Source organism: Cryptomeria japonica, chromosome 10, assembly GCF_030272615.1.
Source record: "Cryptomeria japonica chromosome 10, Sugi_1.0, whole genome shotgun sequence".
Classification (NCBI taxonomy): domain Eukaryota; kingdom Viridiplantae; phylum Streptophyta; class Pinopsida; order Cupressales; family Cupressaceae; genus Cryptomeria; species Cryptomeria japonica.
In genome coordinates, this window is record NC_081414.1 from 725,564,098 (window position 1) to 725,587,695 (window position 23,598).

The following is a 23,598-nucleotide window of genomic DNA, read 5'->3' on the forward strand; positions in this document are numbered from 1 at the left end:
GGTTATTAACAAGTATGATATGCCCCCTAGCATGGAATGATCTCTTGTGAAGTACATTTCCCTTCCTTGAGAGGATTTGTTCTATTAGGAAGGCATATCACTTGAAAATAATGAACATTAGAAGATGTGTAACACTTTTCCTTGTTCTTCTCGCTTGGGGGGCAAGGATTTCGCTCCTTTCTCTTTCTTTCTATTTCATTTATCATTATTTCCTTTAGGGGCTGCATTTTTCATATGTGATTATCATTTCTTACAATGGCATGTTCTTATGACTAATCCCCCTTGGAGAATATGTGATTCTCTTTCTCTCTTCTCTTAGAAGATTACCACTTCTTGAGACGTGTATTTTACATATGCTAATGTCTTTTCTTGCATGAGTTCATTGTGCATTTGCTTATGTTTAATCTCTCTCTTGAAGATTGTGTAAGCTCTTCTCATTGTCCCTACACTTGGGGGGCAATGATCTCTCTCTCTTTCTCTAAGGATCCACTCTTTCCTATTTTGCAGATGGTGTGAGTTTCATTACTCAATGTCATTCCTTGTGTGAAATTGTTCTTGTTTTCTCAAGGGTTTTCTCTTATACAAGAGGTGTAAGTCCTCAACTACAACCTCTTTCACACTTGGTTATGTACATCTATAATAAATTTACCCATCCCCATTAGGATAAAAGTGAGTCATCCTTGATCAACATGAGGAAGGATTGAATTCTTTTTCTCTTCTATGCTTCGTTCTAGAAGATGTTATATTTGTCAAAGACAAATCCTCTTGGTGGTAGATGTATTTTGAACAAATATCTCTTCTCCTCCAAGGATCTCCTTTACACTTACAACAAGATATCTCTTTTCAGCTATCTTATCCTTTCTTGATGAGTATTCTCTCTCTTGTTTGGATTTATGACATTGTTGGATAATGGGTATCTTCTTTGTGTTGAAGGTAGGTATCCTTGTTCTACTTTCCTTAAGATATCAATATTAAAATATGTTGACATCTTAAGGGGGGGCACCCGCACTACTCCTTTTGTATTACTTTTCTTTCACGCATTGTATCTCTTGTATTGTGGGTCATTCTCAGAATGAGATACCGCCACTTTTCTTTTGTGTAGTGGGATATTCTCAGAATCAGAGGGAAGCCTCTTAGAGAGAGATGTCTTCACTTTTATTTTATACAGTGGGTCATTCTCGGACCCAGAGGACAACCTCTTAGAGTGACATGTCACCACTTTTCTCTTGTATAGTGGGATAATCTCTGAACCAGAGATCAGGCTCTTAGAGCTAGATGTCACCACTTTTCTTTTATACAATGGGTTATTCTCAAAACTGGAGGGCATCCTCTTAAAGAGAGATGTCACCATTTTTATTTTATATAGTCGATCATTCTTAGAACCAGAGGGCAGTTTTTTAGAGTGAGATGTTGCCACTTTCTTGATATTTGTACTATACAGGTTGTAGCATACTCGGGAGGAGACTCCCATGAGGTGCTTCGAACCTCACTTGCACACACGCGCATGAGGTTGAGTGGAACTAACAGTGTTCTCACCCTCCTCCCTTACATGGATCACCTAATTCTATGGGGGAGACATCCTTGGTTCCTTTTGTTTGCCTTTCTTCTCATGGATCACCAAAGTGTGTATTCATGTCCTCTCCTTCCTTCCTCTTATGAGCTCATAGTTTTACTATTGATGGTTCATGGATGATGTTAGCTTTTCTCTTTCATGTGATTATTGGTGTTTATGTGATGGAATTTATCTTTGTGTTTTAATTAGTTGTTTGAGACATTTGAGTATCGAGGTCTCTTTGGCTAGTTGATATGTGGTCTTGTGTTTTGGTTTTTGTCATATGTCTTTTGTACTTTGTTTGGTTTTGTTTGTCTTGTTCTTTTTGTTTTGTGTGCTCTTGCATATGTTTGAGTGAGTTAAGATCCTATGATTAGGGGATTTTGTTTGTCAAGATTAGTGATGTCTTATACTTCTTGTGGTATTTCTCTGCATCTCTCATCTTCATCTTTCTCTTTCTTCTACTTTATCAATATTATTGGCATAAGCCATACTCCCACTAAAGTGTGGGCTAAATGTAGGGCAAAATTGCAACCCTTGCCATTTTGACCACATCTTAGGACCTCACCTTTGTGAATGGATCTCCCTACTCGATTGAGAGCCCTCTTTGCACCTTCATTTTAAACTTACTCTTGTCTCAGCCCTGATATCACTTCAAGACCCTATCCAAGATAGGGGCATGGAGCCCCCTTCGCCCCTTCTTTAGGTGGTTGTAAGATAGGTCCATCTGACCCTGGAACCCTGTTTTCTTTTTGGGATTTAATCTCCTCAATGGTGGTCTTTTGTGAGATGGATTAGTTCTCCTAGGCTAGTATAAAAGGGAGTTAGTCCTCTCATTTGCATATAAGGAGAATAACCAAAATTCAAGTGGAAGGTCTCCATTATCATCATCAAGCATTCAAATCTTCAAGCATCTATCAAGCTCTCTTCTTTATGTGTCTTCTTCATTCATCCATTGGAGCAAAATTACAACATTCATTTGCAAGCATGTATGTGTGTTATGGTTTTTTCATGTTACATTCAATTTCATACAATATTTGTGATTTCATTCAAGAAGCAAAGAAACCATCACCAACAAATTGCAGATCTACAAGTTATACATTTCCATTATTCGCAAACCCCTATTCGCAACCCTTCTTCCCTTCCTTTTTGTGTGTAGGTTGCAGATGAATAGTTGTAATTGCAGGTTTGGGCTTTATTTGTAGAGACAAAAAAATCATTTTCGGTGCGCAGATTTTTTGAAGGACCAAATACACTTTCAACCCAGTCCAGACGAATTATCTCCAAATTTTTAGGGCAAATGCGTATTGGTCTAAATATCTTAGATCCGAAGTTACAACACAATCCTAAACCAGTATTTCCTTATTTCATCCATTTTGTCTCCCTTTTATACTTAGTCAACATATCTATTTATAAAAGATGGAAAATTGCATTCTAACCCTTGCAATCCACTTGGTATTCACATCCTTATTCCCCTTGGATTTGGATCTAGTGGATTCAACCCTACTTTTAAATGTAAGGTATCTCCCAAGTGAAAATCATCCTAGTGGTTTCCTTTCTCTCTCCCAGGTGGGGAACCAGTAGGATCCAATTTTCTACTTTACACAAACATATAAAGATAGTCATCATCCCATGTTTCTAAGTACCTACAAAGTAATTTGGGTCCTTTAGAGGGGCACACAACATATAAATCAAGCATAGGAAAACATAGACATGCTCCTTATAATCTACAAGATAAGAAGGGTGTTGTCTAGAAGATATCCACAATTAGATCATCGTCCTCCCAATACTGATCATATGGGGAGGAAAGGAAAGCTCGAAGAGGGACAATTATGGGGGCAACACCAAGAGCTTCACCAACAACAAGAGCTAAGGATGATGGAACTTCCAAATTTTAATCCAAAACCTCCTAAGAGGCAAGGGTTAATGACCAAGTGAATATCATCTAGAAAATGTCAATATATCCTCTAAAGAGTCAAAAAAATGCCCATCAATAGGAGAGACAAGTGACTCAGCTTGAGGCAATGAAACAAGAATCACACTATTGAACTCTAGAAGAGGGATACAGACAAGCTTTAAAGAGGTTGGAACCTTCTCAACAATGAAAATAGATGCAAACATATAAATAGGCATTGAAATAGACAAAGAAATAGGAACTAAAACATACAAAGAAACATAAATAGAGGTCATTAGGGATACAAGTTTCTATGGAGGTGAAGGCCTCTGATCAACCATGTAGCAAGTTTAAGTGCCACAAAATTTCTATGGTAAAGATAAGGTTACGAGGAAGGTAGAGAAAAACATTATGTAAATGACACAACCTATGTATATAGCATGTTAATGGGTTAGGATAATGGAGGGATATAGGCATGGAAGTGGTGAGGGGTAGGTCTAAGGAGGGGCTAATGAAAACCTATACGCTTATGGGGTAAGTCTCGTCAATGGTCTATGAAGTATAATCCATCATCAAAGAAGGCATAACAAACATAAATGTAGCAAGAGAAATAGGGCTAACATAAGGCATGCAAATAACAGTAGGAGAGGTGAACACTAGAAAATCACCCATAGCCCTCAAGTTGGCCTGACGCTCCCAATCCATCACCCATCATTTATTCTTATGCTCATACATAAGCTAGTTCTAACATAAATGGAAACTACTAATGAAAGTCTAAGAAGGATCAGTCGCATCATAGTCCATGGGAGAGGCCTCCTAAGCCATTTTTGACAAAGGCAAAGGCCCAAATAATGAGATACAACGTGCTACTAAAATAGGGTCTACAAGTGTAGTTGTGCACACCCTTGCTCATTTTGATTGAGAAGTAGTTAGAGGAACAAGGGTTCTCTCAGAGGCTATGATGTAAGAGCTATAGGTGATGAACAAGGTTGGGGTGGATGCCTACCTTTAACATATTGGGTAATATGATAGATATTCATGATGATTGAGATCTTGAAGGGAGGACGAATTCTGGACATCGACAATGTGGGTGCCTTTCCTTTGTCTACACTAGGTGCAGACATGGGAATAAAAGTCACTATAGATTGCTACACTATTCTTGATAGGTGAGGATGTTTTCTCTAAGGAATATGACTATTCTTAGCCCTTGATGAAGAAGGATAAAAAAGACACAGCCTACTATGGTACATGAGTAAACAAGGAAGGAAGAGTGAAAACTAATGTAGGAGAAGATAAAGAAATTGAAAGTTGAACTAACTTAGGAGCCAACTTCCCAGTTTTATACTTGTAATAAGCCATATATAGCAGGTCTCCATACAAAAGCATAGGCCCAATTAGAGAAGGACAAAAATAATATAATGAAAAGCCCCCATGAGCAACCAATAGATGAAATCTAGATTCTTGAAATATATGGACTATTCCCTCATGAGGGAACTACAAGCACTTATGAATGACTGAAGAGGTTGAATCCATTGCGATCAACCAAGGGATACCCAACTTAACTTGAAACAAATTCGACTTAGGAATAACAACAAAGATACTTAACACCACATTGGGTAACACAAGGACCATCGAGGTAGTGTTACCAAGAGGAGGAAAAAACAACCCAGCATGCATATGAATAAAGGCATGAAACTTGTCATATCTCTCTTTATGTAAATAGTTAATGAATAGAGTCTAATCCATAATGAAATCTACTTAGCATGTGGGATTGACCATCACAATTATGATAGCATGATCATTTATTTTAGTTGACATGTATAACAAGGTGATCTCTCCACTTTAAGGAGCATCCATAGGTGTAAAAGATATGTTATTAAATTTCATCCTCTAGCTAGGTGGCCAGATTGAAGTGATTGTGACCATGATAACATATGGGCCACTACTCAATGTAGGGTCTAATGATACAAATATAAATTTTGATAAATGAGGATGCAAGATACTTAGTCTATAAGTTATCCTCACAACAACACCAAAGCTCATATACAATATCTACAACACTTTAAAAACTATATTTTCAAAGAAAAGGATGAGGAAGGTGGTGACAATGTTTGGTGGACGACCATGAATGACAACTTTTCAAAATTTTCACAATGGAATCCATGGTCATGGAAACCATGCTACATGGGTAATAAAGACATCAGTCTCAGTGAGGCCATCAGATACTGGATATCAATAAGGGGCCCTAGAACAAGGCACAAGTTGTAGCTTGTTAGGATTAGGGACACTCCTTCCAGCAAAAGGGCAAAATCTCATGACTTTTCCCAACTCCATTCCTATTAGCATTCTAGGGAAGATTTATTCACCAAACAACATCCCACTGGTGGAGTCCCCCTTAATCCAAATTTGGACCATCTTCAACTTGTAAAACTCTATTCTACCAATCTTTCTCATAAATGGAAGGGACCCAAAAAGGGAGGAAGGCATACTAGAAGGAAAAAACCTAAGAAACCCCCAAATCAGCCAATCTTTATTAACAAATGGATCAAAAAATCACCACCCAAAGCGATAAATGTTGATGAGGCTCTAGTTCTTCCTAATTTCGGGAGATTGGACTCTATAGTCATGATCAGTATAACTTTCCCAAAAGAAACCATAGCAACCAAGATCATGGAATTATAGGATCAAACTCTTATTGGTATGTTTTTTAAATTTGAAACATTATATTTCCAAGTTGTCCCCATAGATTAATTTTTCATGGTTCAAAGGGAGTTTTACAATTTTTTTTATATAGATTAAGGAATTGGTTTCTTTATTAACATCTTTTCTAACAAATCTTCTAGGTATTTAGCACTCATAATTAAGTCCTTATTTCTAAACGTTTTTGGGTTCCATACTCAAATCTAGACTCGTAATTTTGACCCATCATCTTCTTCTATTAAGTTCACTCCCTTTTGGGTACTCTTTCCATCTCTCCCCCTTGATTTTAGAGATTTGGACATTGTTCTAGCCCTAGCCAAATGGATATGGATCTTTGCTAAACTTGATCTTAGACCCTTTGAACACATTGATCTCCATGTTTGGGGTATTTTTTTAAGTTCTATCTAAAAATTTCCACAAGGAGATCCACATTCAGTTGAAATTCGGAAAATATGCCTAGAGGATTGTGCTGGAAGACCCTCAAGTGGAGAATCTTAACACCCTTACCACTTTCCACTTAGCATTGTAATGTATGGTGTGTGTTAAATGAGACATAACAGTATGTGAAGACCCAATAAACAATCCAAATCTTTGCTTTGTGTCTAGGAATCATGTTTTCATATCTTTCCAAAAATTGTCTCACCAACATGGTCTTCTTAGAGAAATCATATTGTTTGTTTGCCTCCCTCATCTACATTAGTGGTTGAGGTTGACAAACTAGGAAAAATGATTTTTAGAATCTCTTTCCAAATAATAAAGGATTTTCTTGAAAGCCTAGGTGACAATATAAATACACAACCCAAATGAAAAGTGATGAGAACATTATTTTCCCTAAAACAACATGGATAAGTTTGGACCCTCACAATATAAAAAAGGGGCTCTCATACTTTTCTAAATGGTGGGATGGATTTACAAATAATATAATCACAATTATCCTTCTCATCTTGGTTGATAGTGATCTCAATAACTTCCATAGGCAAATGACAAAAGTATATGAGGAGGATACTAATACCCTTTAAAAACTTAAGGAATCCATTTTAGCAGGAGAAATGGACTCTATAGTAAAAAATGCTTATGAAAATATGCTTTCAACATACAGAAGAACTAGCAGACGAAGTAGCATGGGGAGAAGATGTTGAATACCAAAGAGTCCATAATGAGTATGGTCTGTAGATAGAAGAATTAGGAAATGTCGAAATATTTGGCACACTAAAGGCTAACCACATGGTCCTCTCTGATACAACTCCCTAGATTCATCTTTCTTCCCAAAACAATGAAGAGGAGTTGCGAATTGAGGTTTTCTTAATTAATTTTGTAGAGAGTCCCTTGACTCAATCTACTATTTTCTAGACCCCTTGTCTCCACTAACTAAGTCATCCCAAAAAACATGTAAGGGGAAAGGGGTGCGGAGGAATACATTTTCTAAAATAAAGGAAGAATCCAAATCAAGGATACAAGAAACACTAGATGAGAATATTAGACCATGGAGAACATGTCATTCTTGATGACAACCATGAAGATATTGTCATGAAATGTTAGAGGCATAAATGCCCTTAACAAAAAATGCCTTATCGAGTCTCAGTTGGATATTTATAGGGTGGATTTGATCATGCTTCATGAAACAATTTTTTTGAGCTACAGGCTGAACAACCATTCAAAACATAGAAAAGATAGAAGTATGTAGCTTCCCCATCCATTGGATCATGTAGGGGACTAGCAGTGCTTTGGAAGGCCAGTCATGTTCAAGTGCATAAAATTCAAACCAAAGCTAACTATATTCATCTTAGATTATGATATACAACTTATCTCTTCATCTACTTAACATTTATGGGCCTAATTATTCAGTTGGGAAACAAAATTTATCGAATTCAATAATTTCAATTTCAGTGAAATTCTCTAATGAACCCTTCATTTTGAGAGTGGATTTGAATGCAATTCTATCTATAAAGGACAAGATAGGAGGAATAGTTCCCCTATGAAGACAGTGCAAGATTTTAACAATTTTGTAATAAACAATGGCTTGAAAGATTGGCCACCAACTAATGGATTAGTAACCTAGACAAATAGAAGAAATAATTTTCTTCACATTGTTGAAAGATTGGACAGGTTCTTCTTGAACCCAATACATAGATTTCCAATTTTGGTCCTTGTACTTCCCAGATTCTAATTTTTTTTGGGTCTGATCATTTTCCTATCTAGTTAGATTTGGGCTTTGTGAATTCAAATAGAAGTCTGAGGTCCTATTTTCAATTCTAGTAAATGTTGTTTTGTGACCCAACCTTTTTCCCTTTACTACAAGAATGGTCACAGTCTTCTCCATTCATTGTAGGGTCTATAATCTATCATCTCTAAAATAAACTTCAATTTATTCAAAGAAAGATTATAAATTGGAATTCTAATATTGTTAGAAACATATTTGCATAGAAATTAGACTTAGAATAGAGACTACAAGAAAATAATGAGGACATCATTACTAATATTAATGAGCCATCATATATTCTTCAAAAATACTTTCATGAATATCTAGAAGGAATTCTCAAAAGAGAGATACATTGGAAACAAAAATCAAGAGAACTCTACTAAGGAAATAGAAACACCAATTTTTTGCATTCTTTAGTCAACATGACAAGAGATCACAACTCCATCTTTAAAATAAAAAATGCATTAAGTGAAATATTAAATGAGAAAGAGATGATTCAAGTAAAAGTGGTCAATTTCTTCTCTAACCAAGTTTTTCAACCTTTTCTAGTAATGATGCAAGTGACTCTCAAGAATTATTAAACTTCATTCCTAATCTTATATCCCAACAAGATAATGAGGAACTTCTCAAACTATTCACCATCAATGAAGTTAGAAGTGCAATATTTTTTATATCACTAGAAAAGGCTCTATGTCTAGATGACTTTACTACTTTATACTTCTAAAATTGCTAGAGTTTTTTAGGCCCTCATGTTTGGAAAGATTTACAGTAATCAAGAAATTTAATACCACCTTGATTACTCTCATTCCCAAAATTGCCTCTCCTACCTCTTTCTTAGGATTCCACCCTATTTATCTTTGTAATACAATAAGGTGATTTCTTTGAGGTTGGACATGCTAATTCCCAAATTTATCTCAAATGAATAAGGTGGCTTTGTTCTAGGAAAGGAGAAAGTTGTAGGATCCTTAATATCTCACGAAGAATTAGATTCCATCAATCTTTGTAAGCCTGAATTGATCATCATAATACTTGACATGATGAAATCATATGATATGGTGAACTAGAATTTCTTAGAATAAGTCCTATTAGGTTTTGGTTTCTCAAAATTATGGACAAAAAGGATTCTCTCTTAAATTTTAGGAGCCAAATTTTTAGTCATGGTAAATGGGAGTCCATGTGAATTTTTCTCTTTTTCTCAAGGGGTAAGATAAGGGGACTCTTTTATCCCCTTTCTTATTCATAATCATGCTAGAAGCACTAAGGAGAACAATTGCTACCTATCACCAAAGATAACTCTAGATAGAAGTTGCCCCAAACCCAGATTTTAGTCATACATATTTTATTTGTAGATGCTACTTTGTTATTTGGGGAGGTTTTAGTGTGGGAGGAAAAAGAGAATAAAAGAGTGCTAGATTAATATTGTGATATCTAAAGATAGAAAATAAATTCATTCAAGTCAAAGGTTTTTCTTCCTAACTGGTCCCCCTTTCTCACAGGTAAGCTTACAAACTTCTTGGGATTCAAGAATAACAATATTCCTTGCAAGTTTCTAGGCATCATTCTGCTTCTAGGAAGTAATAAAAGCTCCTTTTGGATAGATATTCTTTCCACTATCCACAAAATAATTTCCTCTTGAAAAAATTCCTGGCTTTCACTAGCTGGTATATCTCTAATAATAAAATCTATGTTGGCTATGGTCTAAAATTGTATTATGTTAGTCCTTCCTATCTCAAAAGGTGTCTTGTCCTTAGTTGAATGAAGGCTTAAATAATTCCTTTGTAAGGGTCCCAAAGAGTCAAAGGAGAGAATTCATTTGTTGGCTTGGGATAAGTGTTGTATCTCTAAATACAACGAGGGTGTAGGCACTCATAACTTGGAAATTTGGAATTTGGCTCTAGGTTCTAAGCTAGTTTGGAAGTTGTACTCCAATCCCCAATCTAAATGGGATTCAATTATAATATAAAAGTGACTTAGATGACTTAGAAAGGATATTTACTACACTAGATCTCCTAGTTGGATCACAAATGTGGAACTTTATGGCCAGATGTAGATAATTTCTCCTTCCTCACCTCTCTTGGTTGATCCATAATGGCAAAAAACTCACTTTTAGGAGGATTCATTGAATGGGAATGTCCCCCCTTCCTAGACTTGACAATATGGACGACCTAAATACTATTTTAAAAGAAAAGTGGGGATCAAAAGTATCTAACTATTTTACCATAGTTTACCAAAATGATCTACCACAAGCTAGATGGAAAGACTTCTCAAATAATGTCCCACTCCAATGTCAGAAGTTAAAACTTCAAGAGGAAATTAATAGAAGAATCACTCATTCTAGTAAGGGAAGTGATAGGATAATATGGTCTATTTTAAAATCAGGTATGTATATAGTTTAATAAAGGGTATGAAGCTTTAAGTTAGTCTCTTCACACATCTCAAAAAAAGAGGTGTTTCTACTTCTTTTGGTCAAATGTGGTCCTTCCAAAGATGAGAGTTTGCTCAATTAGCCATTAAAGGAGGAATTATCACCAGTGAGAGACTCCACACTTTGGGGATAGCTATGCCATTTAAATGTGTACTATGTGAAAGGAGATCGAGACTACATACCATCCTCTCCTTAACTGTGTATTTGCCTATGCTTGTTGGAATTGGCTTTGTAATAAATTGCATTGTCATGGTCCCTTTCAATCTTCTTTCAGTTAAAGGATGGCCCAAGTTGCATGTGGAATCCACTTTTTCCATCATTTGGGAAGCTTCTCTAGCTATTTTAATTTGGAACATTTGGTGGGAAGGAAATAGGAGAATCTTTAGAAAGAAGAAAACATAGTTAAACTATGTCCTTATTAATATGGACAAAACTATTTCAAAAGTGGTAAATGCATACACAATCAAGCAAAAAAGTATGGAATCCTCTTATATCTCCTAAGATTATTTTGTTCTCAATAATTGGCCATTAATAACTCTTCCCTTTCCCATGAATTCAATCATCGATACAAAAAGGAAAAACATTAAATGGGAACCCCTACACAAATCTTAGTTGAAGCTTAACTTTGATGGAGTTGCAAAGGACAACCCTAGTATATCAGGGGTTGGATACGTCATTCAGGATTCAAGGGGCGTTGTTATATAGGAATGATTTGCATGCATTCTAGATGGAACCAATAATATAGTAGAAGCCACAACATTAGTTTATAGTCTATGCATGGTGTACTCCCTTGGCATTAAAAATTCTAAAATAGAGGGGGGCTCTATGAACATAATTTTAGCCCTCAAGAAACCAAAAACTTCAAATTAGAGTTTGAGATGGCTGCGTTCACAATAATGGTTCCCAATTTCACCCACGAAGCAAAACCATGGTGGTGGGAATTTTTTTTTAAGGGTGTTCAAATGAACTACCCTTTGGGGTTCGAGCAAAACTCCCACTTTTCTTGAATCCACCCTCTATACATTCTTCAGGAGGCTTGGAAGATATTGGAGAAAAGTGTGAATTATAAAATCAAACATTGCTTTAGAGAGGCAAATGGATTGGAAGATGCACTAGTTAATAAATGATGTCAAATAAATTTGGGGAAGGTCAACCTCAACTCTTAAGATATCTACTTGGATGAGGAACTTCCACATTTTTATTTTAGTGATTCCCTTCATTAACTATGTGTGTTTATAATTATGATACTTTAGGTACTATACGTTGTGGGTGGTAACCAAAATGTAGCTAATCCAACACCAACAACATATTTTAAATATTTTTGGTGTGCATTTTAAGAAACATGACAAGTGGCCATCTGGGTGGCTAAGGTGGAACTTTCCAAGTGCATCTGTAGGATTTTGAATGAGTCCAAAGAAAAAATTAGAGCTGACATCGGTCATTGAAAGTACATTTTACCCTGCATTAAATCTCTCATCTTTCATAACCTCGACAAGTGGTATCCCACCAAGATATCATGGGAACTCGTAAAAGCATGCTAGTAAATAGTAATGAGTCTTGTAGATGTAAAAGGTTTGAAGAAAATATCTAGGATTTGAACTAAGTACCTTGAAAATACTTACCAAGTGTGTAAAAATATTTCCCTTATTTGAGGCAATTACTATTTCGAGTTTACTACATCCTAAAAATCTAGTGAATCTTGTCATGTGATAGATTTAAGGGAAGAACATGCTCAGTTTATCTCAACCTTCTCTACTCTATATTCTCTCCACTCATTAGTGTTCATGGTGATGGAGTATAAGTTTCTCAATCAATGCATATCCATAGAATTCATAGGATGGGAGTTCCCAATCTCACGGACCTACACAAAAAAGAAACTAAAGAGAATTTTCAAGTGGGATTTTGTCTAGATCCAATGAGCTATTATCATGATAGTTGGAGAAGAAGTACTAAGCCCTAAATCACCTTGTAGTCACTATCCCTCATAGGTTATATCTGTGTACTTATCTAATGCCTTTGATTTTCTTGACAACTTTTCATTTCAATGGATGATATTGAAAGGGTAGTAAAGAAATACATTCTGTTTAATGGCAAGGAATAGGTGGGTAGGATTTTACGAAGAATTTTTTTAAAGAAGCCTGACTACATGAGCATATAAAATGTCATGAAAATTTCCCTTTAATATACTAAATACAAGATCTTTGAGAACAAGATGGGGTTATTTTCGGATTTGATTTCATTAGAAGATGCAAATCAGTTTTTAGACCTCTTTTATTTAGTGCATCCTTTAGTGATTCACTAACCACATCACCAGAAGGTTGAGATGACTTCTACAGTGGAAAGGCTAGTGTGGTTACCAAAAGGATACTTTGTGGGCTTTAAATTTGGGGACAATGTTTACCATGCGGATAATGCAAGGTAGGAGGTGATGGGATAGAATTCTCCAAATAATTAATACACTATGATAACCCTATATGTCATATGGAGTAGTTATTTTTTAGTTTTGGGATGTCTTATTGTGAATCTTGTAATATATATACTTATGGTATGTACTAGTCTAAGGGTATTTAATTTCTATATATGGTGTTAGTAAATAGCTTCTTAGATCGAGCAAAGCTCTCTCCACTAGTCTTTTTTTGGGGGTTTTGAGAATGCAAGTAGTTTCTCAGATTGAGCATTGCTTTCTAAGATAGTACCTCTATGGTCCCTTTTGTTAAAATTTCTAGTCTAAGCTATAAGATGATCTAACTCATTTTGATAAAAAAAAAATATTATGTAAATTTCCATATCTACTTTCTAATATAAAGTATGTGTTCATACTTTTCCCTTAAAAAAATAAATGACTTCAACAACTTTGAAAGAGCAGAAGAGAGGAACCTAGCACAACTATTGAAACCTTCACTAAAGAAAATTATGAAAGTGTTTTAAAACCAATTATACGTGTTCACATCATGTTCACCAAAATGTAGATGGGGAAAATGTAAACCACACCGAAAGGCCTTCAACAACATCTCAGGGACTCACTCTTATACCAATGCACCCACATTATACATGATTATACACTAATGCATTCAACCATGTCTACTCCACATGATCCTGTGCATAAACAAACCCTTTTTGGTATTAATAGATAGAACGATTCAAGTGATAGAGGAATTTTATCACATACATTTGGTATCAATCAACTTGTTACTACTATTCCTATTTTATATCCACTCTATTAATATGACATTTATACATATTTTAGGTAGGGGACATTTTCTAGTGCGCAATGTAGAATACATTGCTACATGCCCAAACATCTAGCCTTAAAAAATCAATATTTATATAGATTGTAATTCTTTAGGGTACCTTAGAAGATTAGGTAAATTATTTACTTATTTGATCAAGTGGTATGCTTTTTCCTCCCATAACCTCTATAATTAGTTAACATTTTATTTAATATTAATCCTAGAAAAACATTCCTTATACCAATTTCATTCTTTATCTTCTCATCACCTCATTCTTATGTAAAGATTCAATATGATAACCACCATATGGATATAAAAATATATTTACCTAATTCCTTACTGCATCCTCTATAATTATTTACAATTTTAATTAATAGTAATAGAGGAAAAAAATATCCCTCATACGAGTTGTATGCCTTTTCTTTTAATTACCTACTTCTTTTATAAATTTTCCACATAATATGCACCAAATTGTCTCAAAACTATATATTTTTATTTTATTTCAGAATCTTGTTGATACAAATAAGGTTTTCATCTAATTGTTATGCTAATATTATATCATATGTCTTCTTAAAGGTAATAACCTTAAATAAGAATCATGGGATAAAGAGAAAAGCATTTAATGTACTACATTTACATTAAACTTAATTACAACATAATCGATTATCTACAAATAAATTTGTTGGCCATTGATGCATCACCCAAAAATATATTTTAAATATATATCCCTTATAAGATGTCTACTACAAGATAATTTATTAAATTTAGACCTATGGTTAGTTTACATAAATTTATCAAAATTATCTTTTCTAATGAATGCATTGGAAAAAAATCATATAAAATAAAATCTTGAAAATAGGCGCACATAAATGTTAGTAAAAGTCTCATGTCCACTATGAGTATCATAGAAATGAATAAATTATCCTCAATGACATGCATGGAAAATGAAGTCTAAAAATGGTTGTCAACCATGAATCTATTATGCAAACCTCCATATTAATGTCTCTCAAAGCAAGATATTGATTAGTAAGTGTTAAAGATAGATCTAACTTCAATTTATCTTATTTTATTAAAATTATGACATCCATTATATCTAGAAATCTAAGGCCTTTATTTTTATTGACCCCAATTGAATTGGAGAAAATTAAGTTTATAAAATATTACATATTTGGATAAGACTAATTTATCTATGTACCTAAATTAGGTAAAAAGCTAATTATGGTTGTTGAAATGCAAAGGTTAATCACCTAGTAATTAATTAATCATCAACTAGTTACATAGGTCCCTTCTTACTTTATTACGCTTACACTAAACTTAGGGATTCCTTTCTATAATATTGAGCTAATTATAGGTTATGATATATCAAGTCATAAGATGAGGATATCTATCATGATCTAACTTAATCCTGCGTAGGGTTTATTTCAAAAAAAAAAATTATTTTACATTGTAATCATCTTATTTTATTCATAATTTTTTAATTAAATTAATCAATATAGAGGCCATTCTTTTTCAAGTAAAATATCTTCCCAAGGTTGGATCATACAATCAATTTATTTTTTGTATAAATTTGAAAGATGTTATGGTTGCAGGTAATTTTTGGGAGATGTGACATTTTACGTCAACTCCAATATACTATAAAAGCATTAGATATATGAATCCTTAAGATCACATGTCAAATCACCAATGTTGGAGCTCAAATATAAGACTGAAAAAATTGATGTGAGATTAAAGGAATTTTTTTGAAAATCATACATAACCATATAGATATAAAATCACATCTTCTACTATTAATGCTCTTGTATCTTAATCAAATGATAGATTAATTTTTTTATTTTCTAATTTTTCCAAAAAATTTATAAGAAAACGTAAAAAATTCATTTTAATTATTAAAATAATCACAATTACAACTTTTTTCTTTCATATAGAAATCGTGTCTTCTACCCAATACTTATTAACCAAGAATATCTACAACATCAACAACCACCTTTTAAAACTGACATCCCTTTTTTTCAAACCCACTGAGGATGTCATCATTGATTGATGGTAGTAGTAAATAATCCATTAAAAAAAATTATCCAGCAATCATGTTTGTAAATATTGTTCAACCTTTCCTAATCCAATTTCATTTTATAACAATACAACCATACTATATAGAATAGGGAAAACTTTAAGAAACCCCTCGCTCAGACAAGGCGTAAAAACCTGGCAAAAGGTGTATAATTGTCGAGGAAAATATTAATTTTACTCATGAAATTTTGTGGTTTACGAAGAAAAAATAATAATCTCCATTGGTGAATCATTCATGATCACTCAAAGTTTGTGAAAAAACCTGGCGAATTGTAATGTTTTTAAAACAAAAAAAAAATATTTGTATGGGAAAATTGTAATGTTTTAAAAACCAAAAAAATAATTGCATTGGTGATTTCAACCTATTTTCAAACCATAAAAAAATTATATTGGCGATTCAACCTATTTTCAAACCATAAAAATAAAAATATTGGCGATTTCAACCTATTTTGAAACCATAAAAAAATATATTGGTGATTTCAACCTTTTTTCAAAATGTAAAAAAAAATATATTGGCGATTTCAACATTATTTCAAAACATAAAAAATATATATTGGCAAATAAAAATAATTTTCAAAGCATTAAATTAATTCTATGGGTGAATTGAATCATTCATTGATTTGCAACTTAAAGTGGAGCATGAGATAAATTATCACACTAACATTATAGACATGGAATGAAAATTTGATTGAAGAATTTTATATCAATTCATGGCATAAGGTAAAGCCTTATTAACAAAGATTGCCAATGACATAAGTCGATAAAGCCTTATTAGGTGCATGATTATCACTATCACAAGCCATAAGTGAGGTATGATCAGTATAATGCTCATGGACAAGCAAATTGAATGAACCCTAAACAAGATGTATCATATAATAATGAAACACAAATGAGGGTAGATCCAAAATCTAATCAAATCTAATATAAAAATAATGCACTCATAAAATTAGATGTCAAAAAAATCACACTTTCATAATCAAGGTAAACAAGAAAACATATTCACCCACAATGAATCAACTATTATAATTGGTAGGTCACTTCATCAAGACAACATCAAGACAACATACCAGTGCCTTATGCTAGGGCATATAGTCACTTACAATTCAAAGACAACCTGATAATAAACTTAAATAAGAATCATTTGTAGATAAACAAGAATGACTATGCCATTACATACACAACCTAGATTCATACAAATGATATAATCATCAGATTTGTATTAAAAAAAATGATTTCACTGAAACTGCCCCAAGAACTTTATTTCTTTCCTTGAAAGAAATAATAGAACAATTCCATAATCTTCCTTGCAGACACGTAAATTGAAAAACCCTTGACCACTCAATTCATAGTGAAAACATAAATTCAACACAAAGACAATTATGTGAAGATTTCAAACTACAAATGATCATATATTCATATTAATATCATAAAGTACATTCAAAATGTGATTCGGCTATGCACTTATCAAATTCTTGATCTATTATAAGAGTTTTGAACATAAATAAAAGTGGCCATCCCTCTCTACCAATCAAAAAAAAAGCGGACATCCCTCTCAAATTAATCTTGGTTCAATCATTTTATAAGATGAGGATGCAACAAGCTTAGGATTACTTTGAGGAATCTTGAGTAACAACCTAACATGTCTTCTTTTGCTTTAGCATGGCTTACCACCTATCTTCCTCTTTGTCTATTGACCAACTAAATGGCTTTACCTCTTCCAACTTTGCAACTGACTCTATCCATCTGGCATTTGTAACTGCCCTGGCCTCAACAATAAACTTTGTATGGCCAACCTCAACCTTGAACAATGAATCAAGCATATCGTTAAGGAAATCAACATCAACCTGATCATCTATATGCTTGATTATTTCTTCTCCCTCCAGAATCAAATCAAATTCGCTGGTCCAATCAGAAACTGATTTTAATTCTCCATTACTACCATAAATTGAAGACACCAATGTACTATAACCTTCCCCAAATGTCTGCAATTTTTCATTTATAAGCACATCCTTCCCTATGAAAAATGCATAAGCTGTATTGATTACCTTCACCATGTCTTTAGTGTAACTGATCTTGGGAGGGAATGTGTCCCTATACATCATTGCAGTATCTAGCTTATCCATTAATTTGCTTCTTCTTGACCAAACATTGAACAAAGGTCCAAGAAAAGTGATAGCCTTAGAGGATTTTTTACTCCCCTCTTTCAAAGAAATGTGCAATTCATGCACTATCATCAATTTTCCTTTCAATACATTAATCCTGTGTTTTAAAATTTCTGACACAACAGAGATAGCCTTGAAATTTTGTTCCTTTTAAAGCTTTTCAATTTTCTCTGTGTATTCCTCCATTTTTGCTATCGCATTAGCTGGTATTTCTTGTACTTGTTCTATAATCTATATTGGAGGGGGCTCATTTGCATTTTATTCTTTCAAATCCACTAACTCTTCCTCCTGAGCAACCTTCTTCATCAGTGTCTCTTCATATTTTTTAGCTAATGCAATCAATTGGCTATATGTTTCTGTGTATCTTATTGACAAATCCTCTATTTCTGATAAATTTAGGAAATGAACTTGAGTGAAAAATGAGGCAATCTTTGTGTCACTTGTGTTCTACAAATTCTAGATCATTCTGTCAGTTTTCTTTTCTACTTGGATATTTACAAGGTGGGGCTTTTGAGTGGAAGGGGCCAAAGACCAAGCAACAAGTGTCTTTGACTTAGGGTTAAATCCTGATCCTCTTATTACATCTCCAATTTCAAATTCAATTTTAAACAATGCGTCCTCTTGCTTCCTAATCTGATCAATAATAAAAATAGACTAGATATCCTAGCCAGGCATCACAATCATGCCGGTAATCTTAACCAATTGTCTTGCCTAATCCATAGTTATTTGTTCCTTGTCAGGATCATATTCTTGCAGTGCCTTGACAATCTCCTCATTCTTTTCTACATTTCCTTCCTCTATTATCAAATTTGTCCTAATTGATTTTGTTTCAACCTTCTCAGAAAAAATTTAAATTCACCTGACTTAATAAAGTCATCATCTTTCATGAACTCATTTGACAACTTCACATGCTCATCAAAGCCTTGAGAAAGGGATTCTTTTTTTTCTCCTTGTTCTTCATTATGCTCTGCTTCTCTGATTCTCTGAGATGCATCCTTATTTGATGAAAGTAGTGTCCTTAAACTGTAACAATTTCTCTAGTAGGGTCTCTTATCACAATTGCACCCACCTCTTTTATTTTTTGTTTCTTTGCAGGTGGTACTTAGGTAGATTGAACTTCATCCCCACTCTCTACATCATCAATAGACACAATACATGGCTTCTTGCCAGGTGAAGATTGTCCATCTTGAGGGTCTTTCTGATGAGTAGCCACTTCAAGAATTTGAGGCATTTGTTCGATCAGAGTTTCATATAAACTCAACATTCTATTAATCCTCTCCAGGTACGAGTTATCAGGGTAAAAACCTGAGAAACTAGGGTCAACATCCTTCAATTGTACTTCAACTCTCATCAAATTTTTCCATTTTCTTCTCCTTTCTTGTACTTCCTCTTTTCTTAGCAAATATCTAACCACATCTTCATCATCCAATGGTTCATGGTCCTTTATTGCAGCCCAAGGTGTTATTTTTGGCAATGCACATCTAATAAATTGGTCAAGATCATGAAATATAGACACAACATTAACCAACCTATACTTTTTAAGTAAATTTTTTACTTCATCAAAGGATTTCCTACCAATGGTAAAATCAAACACAACCCAAAGCCTAGGAAGAAAAGAACCCTTTTTGTATTTCTCAAGGAATTATTTTCCAACTTCTAGGGTCAATTGCCAAATAAAATCCATAAAAGCAATCCTAACTGAAACAAATTTTGGTAAAATATGTGTAGGCTGAGGACACCCATAGACTCTAACCACATCAAAGTTATCAAAAAAGAAAAAGTCCCCCCAGTTATCTGAAATAGACCATTTTGGAACATACTAGTAAGGTCTCAAAACTCTCCTAACATTAATTGACAATCTTTCCCTATTTATTCCTAGAGCATTTCCATAATTGACACAACAATCCAATTTTTAAAGTAAAGGAAAGAAGAATGGGAAGAAATACTATCCCAAACCTGGGTCCACCTTTGTAGTGGCATTAAGACACTAAATTCTTCTTTGAACAACTCCAATTCTTTATCCATGAACTCAACATTATAGAACAAGACTAAATGCATTAGCAATGGATAATGCTTAAATGTAGGGTTGGGTGCACCACTCTGAATTTTTACTAGAGCATTATGAATGTGTTCAACCATATAACCCACATAATCATAATCTTTGTTAGCATCAGGGTGTTGAATGTCCATAGCCATCATCAGTAATTTAGTAGACACTGTTGAATCTCCATGAAAACCCAACACTCTACATAATCCATAGATTGTACAATGCATATAATGGTGGAAGTGTGTGATGTCAAATGGTGGCTCGATACTATCTGGAATTCTAACTAGTTTCCCATCCACCCTAGGCATGTAGCTAGGCATTGCATGCTTCTTGATAATACCTTTGTACTTGTCATAATCCTCTGCAATCCTCTCCAAATCTATATCTATACATACAACACCAGTAATATGGAAAGCTTCAATGAAGCTAGCTCTATTAATTGAAACTAGGGCAGACTGATTCTTTCTTTTGATTACCCTAGATACTAGGAAATAGTGTTTGGCCAATTGTTTGATTAGATCCACATCAACATACACATTTGGCACAATTAACTTTGCCATATTTAAATCCCAAGGGTTTTACATCGGCACACCCTTAACCCTATTATTCCAAAAATAATGAAACAGAGTAGTACTAGACATATAAAGCATGGTCGAGTTTTTGCATTGACTTCATAAATCTTTCCATGCCATTTCATTTATATTCAAAGAAATGGAAGTCCCTGGCAGAAAATCTACAAATTCTTCTTTGTATTTCTTATCCTTCTTTTCCTCAGTGGTCTTCGGCCTGGAATCTCCACTTGTCGTCGCCTTGCTCATTTTAGCTACAGGAGAAAAACTTAATCAATTTTCTAAAATTTTCCCACACCCAACACTCTGAATTCTCCAATGTTGTTCCAGAGCTCAATTCACTAGATTACCTCAAAGATAGAATGCAATTATATAGAATCGCAGCCCGATCATGCAATTTATGGTATTTGGGTGTTGTCACTTCTCTCATTAATTGGAACACTTGCATGAACTAGCTACTATGGCATTAATTCAAAGATGAAGTACTAGTGCGAAATTTGAATTCATGCACTTCTATTTGAATGTCATTCACAACTTTTATAAAACCTGACAAACAAGTCCACGTGTCAATCCTTGATTGCTTAGCACCCATTTTTCTCTTTTCCATCTCAGTTAATTTTTGGAGTGTCACTCAGGCATGTGGTGACAACTTGAAATCTTGCATGATGAAATGCACTTATTTCAATCTCTTTCATGAGCTAGTGACCAAACCATTCCCCATCTTTAATTGCACACTCGTAACCTGTTATAATAATTTGGAAAGTAACCAACGAGTTAGTGACAATGCTACCAAATCCTCTTAGTCACAAGCTCACAACACCTTTTACAAATCCTCAAAGAATCTCATGAGTGAGTGACAATCATTGATCTTCATTAATCCCTTCAGTCACAACCTCACAACAACATTTGGAATACTTTCTTTACTTGCGAGCTGGCACCCACTGCAAATCTAACAAAACAACTTATTTCGTCGCAAGCTGGCAACTCCAAACTTAACTTGACTTAAACCCTTGCGAGCCTGTGACAACAAGACACTTAACCACCATTGCATGCTCGTACCTATCACTAGATTGCAACATAAAATGCTAAACAAATTCAAAACCTACGAGCAAGCGACCAAACCAACTAAGCTACGATACCAACCACATCACATGATCACAAATTTAAATGACAACTGCGAACACCTTGCAATAACATAAAATCACACCTAGTCGCAACCTCGCAACATAAAATGGTCAAGTCAAAAACATCTTGCGAGGTAGCAACAACTAAAATATCCTAGTACTCGCAAGCTCATGCCTTAAACTAAGTTGATGACAAAGGACCTGTGAGCTAGCGATAAACATAAAATCTCAAACTATTTATCTCTTAACCGTAGCGACCCAACGAGTACCAACAAAAATCAATATTCGCTCACTCTCCAATGTTTTATGTTACCTTCATAAACAGGCATGAGCAGTGGCACAACATGTCAATTTAAAAAAGATGAGACACGTGGTAGTGGCACAACATCTCCATTTCTCGATCTGATAGCACTTAGCAATTCTTTACCTCACGAGTTGGCGACATGGAATTTTTTTTGCCACTAGCACTTCACTTGCTAGCTCGTGGTTTGATCACGTCTAAAGACATTTAACCTCGCGAGCTAGTGATAGCCATTAAACTTAACCACAAACTGTCAAGTCGCTATCTCATGACCTAAAGATGCTAGCATTAAACAAACATGAGAGTCGATGACAACTGTATGAAATGACTTACTCTCTAACTCTTGCAGCTATAATGCATGACATCAGACTAACACAAGACCTCGTGACCAAATAAATTTCATTAACAATCTCCAGCTCACTAACATAAAATGCTAACACCCAAAAAGCTAGAGACCTCGCGAAACCAACACTCTCTAAATCACCACTTAAATTGTTAAACATGAAATTGATCTATGAGTTAGAGATGAAATATTAAAAATGTTTGACCAACCATTTGACCACAATTGACGTTGACATGGACAAATAAAGAGAGGACAACTCATATTTTCAATACACGACAACTTTAGTTTACTAGCCAACTAAGGCAAAACACAAACACAAAACCCTAATCGCCATGAATATGACCAGAAATCGTGAAAAGATACTTCCATAAAACTAGAGGATAAACCCATGATATGAATCAAAGATCGACATGACCTAGCCAAAAATTTTGCAGTCCTAACAGGAGTTGGCATTTTCAAAAAATGCAAAAATTGTTGCTCTAACATCATGTTAAGCATTTAATGTAATATCGTGTTAAACATTTAATGTAGAACAATAGAAAGGCTCTAACAATTATGCAAGAGAAATAAATTTATGGATCTTCTGACACAAATTGTTGCATTTCATGTTCAACATACTATGGAACTAATTTACTAATAATTCAAAAACTAAATTCTAATTGTTTACGAATAATTCAAATTCACAATTAAAAATATGAAATAAGTATCCATTCTGATTGACAAATTCAAGGAATACAATATCAAAAATCATCAATGACAACTATAGTATTGCGAATTGTAATATGACTCAAGAACTGTAGTATAAATACCTATAAACTGACTGCTAATTCACTTCAGTGGCTCACTCTAAAGCTTCTATATCCCAAATGGACTCAAGATCTTGAACCTGACTAGTACTAACAAGTTCATATTCTTTCTGAGTCGGGTATTCAACAATTTCTTCATCTTCATGTTGACTCTGAGTCTGAGATTCATCATTTGTCT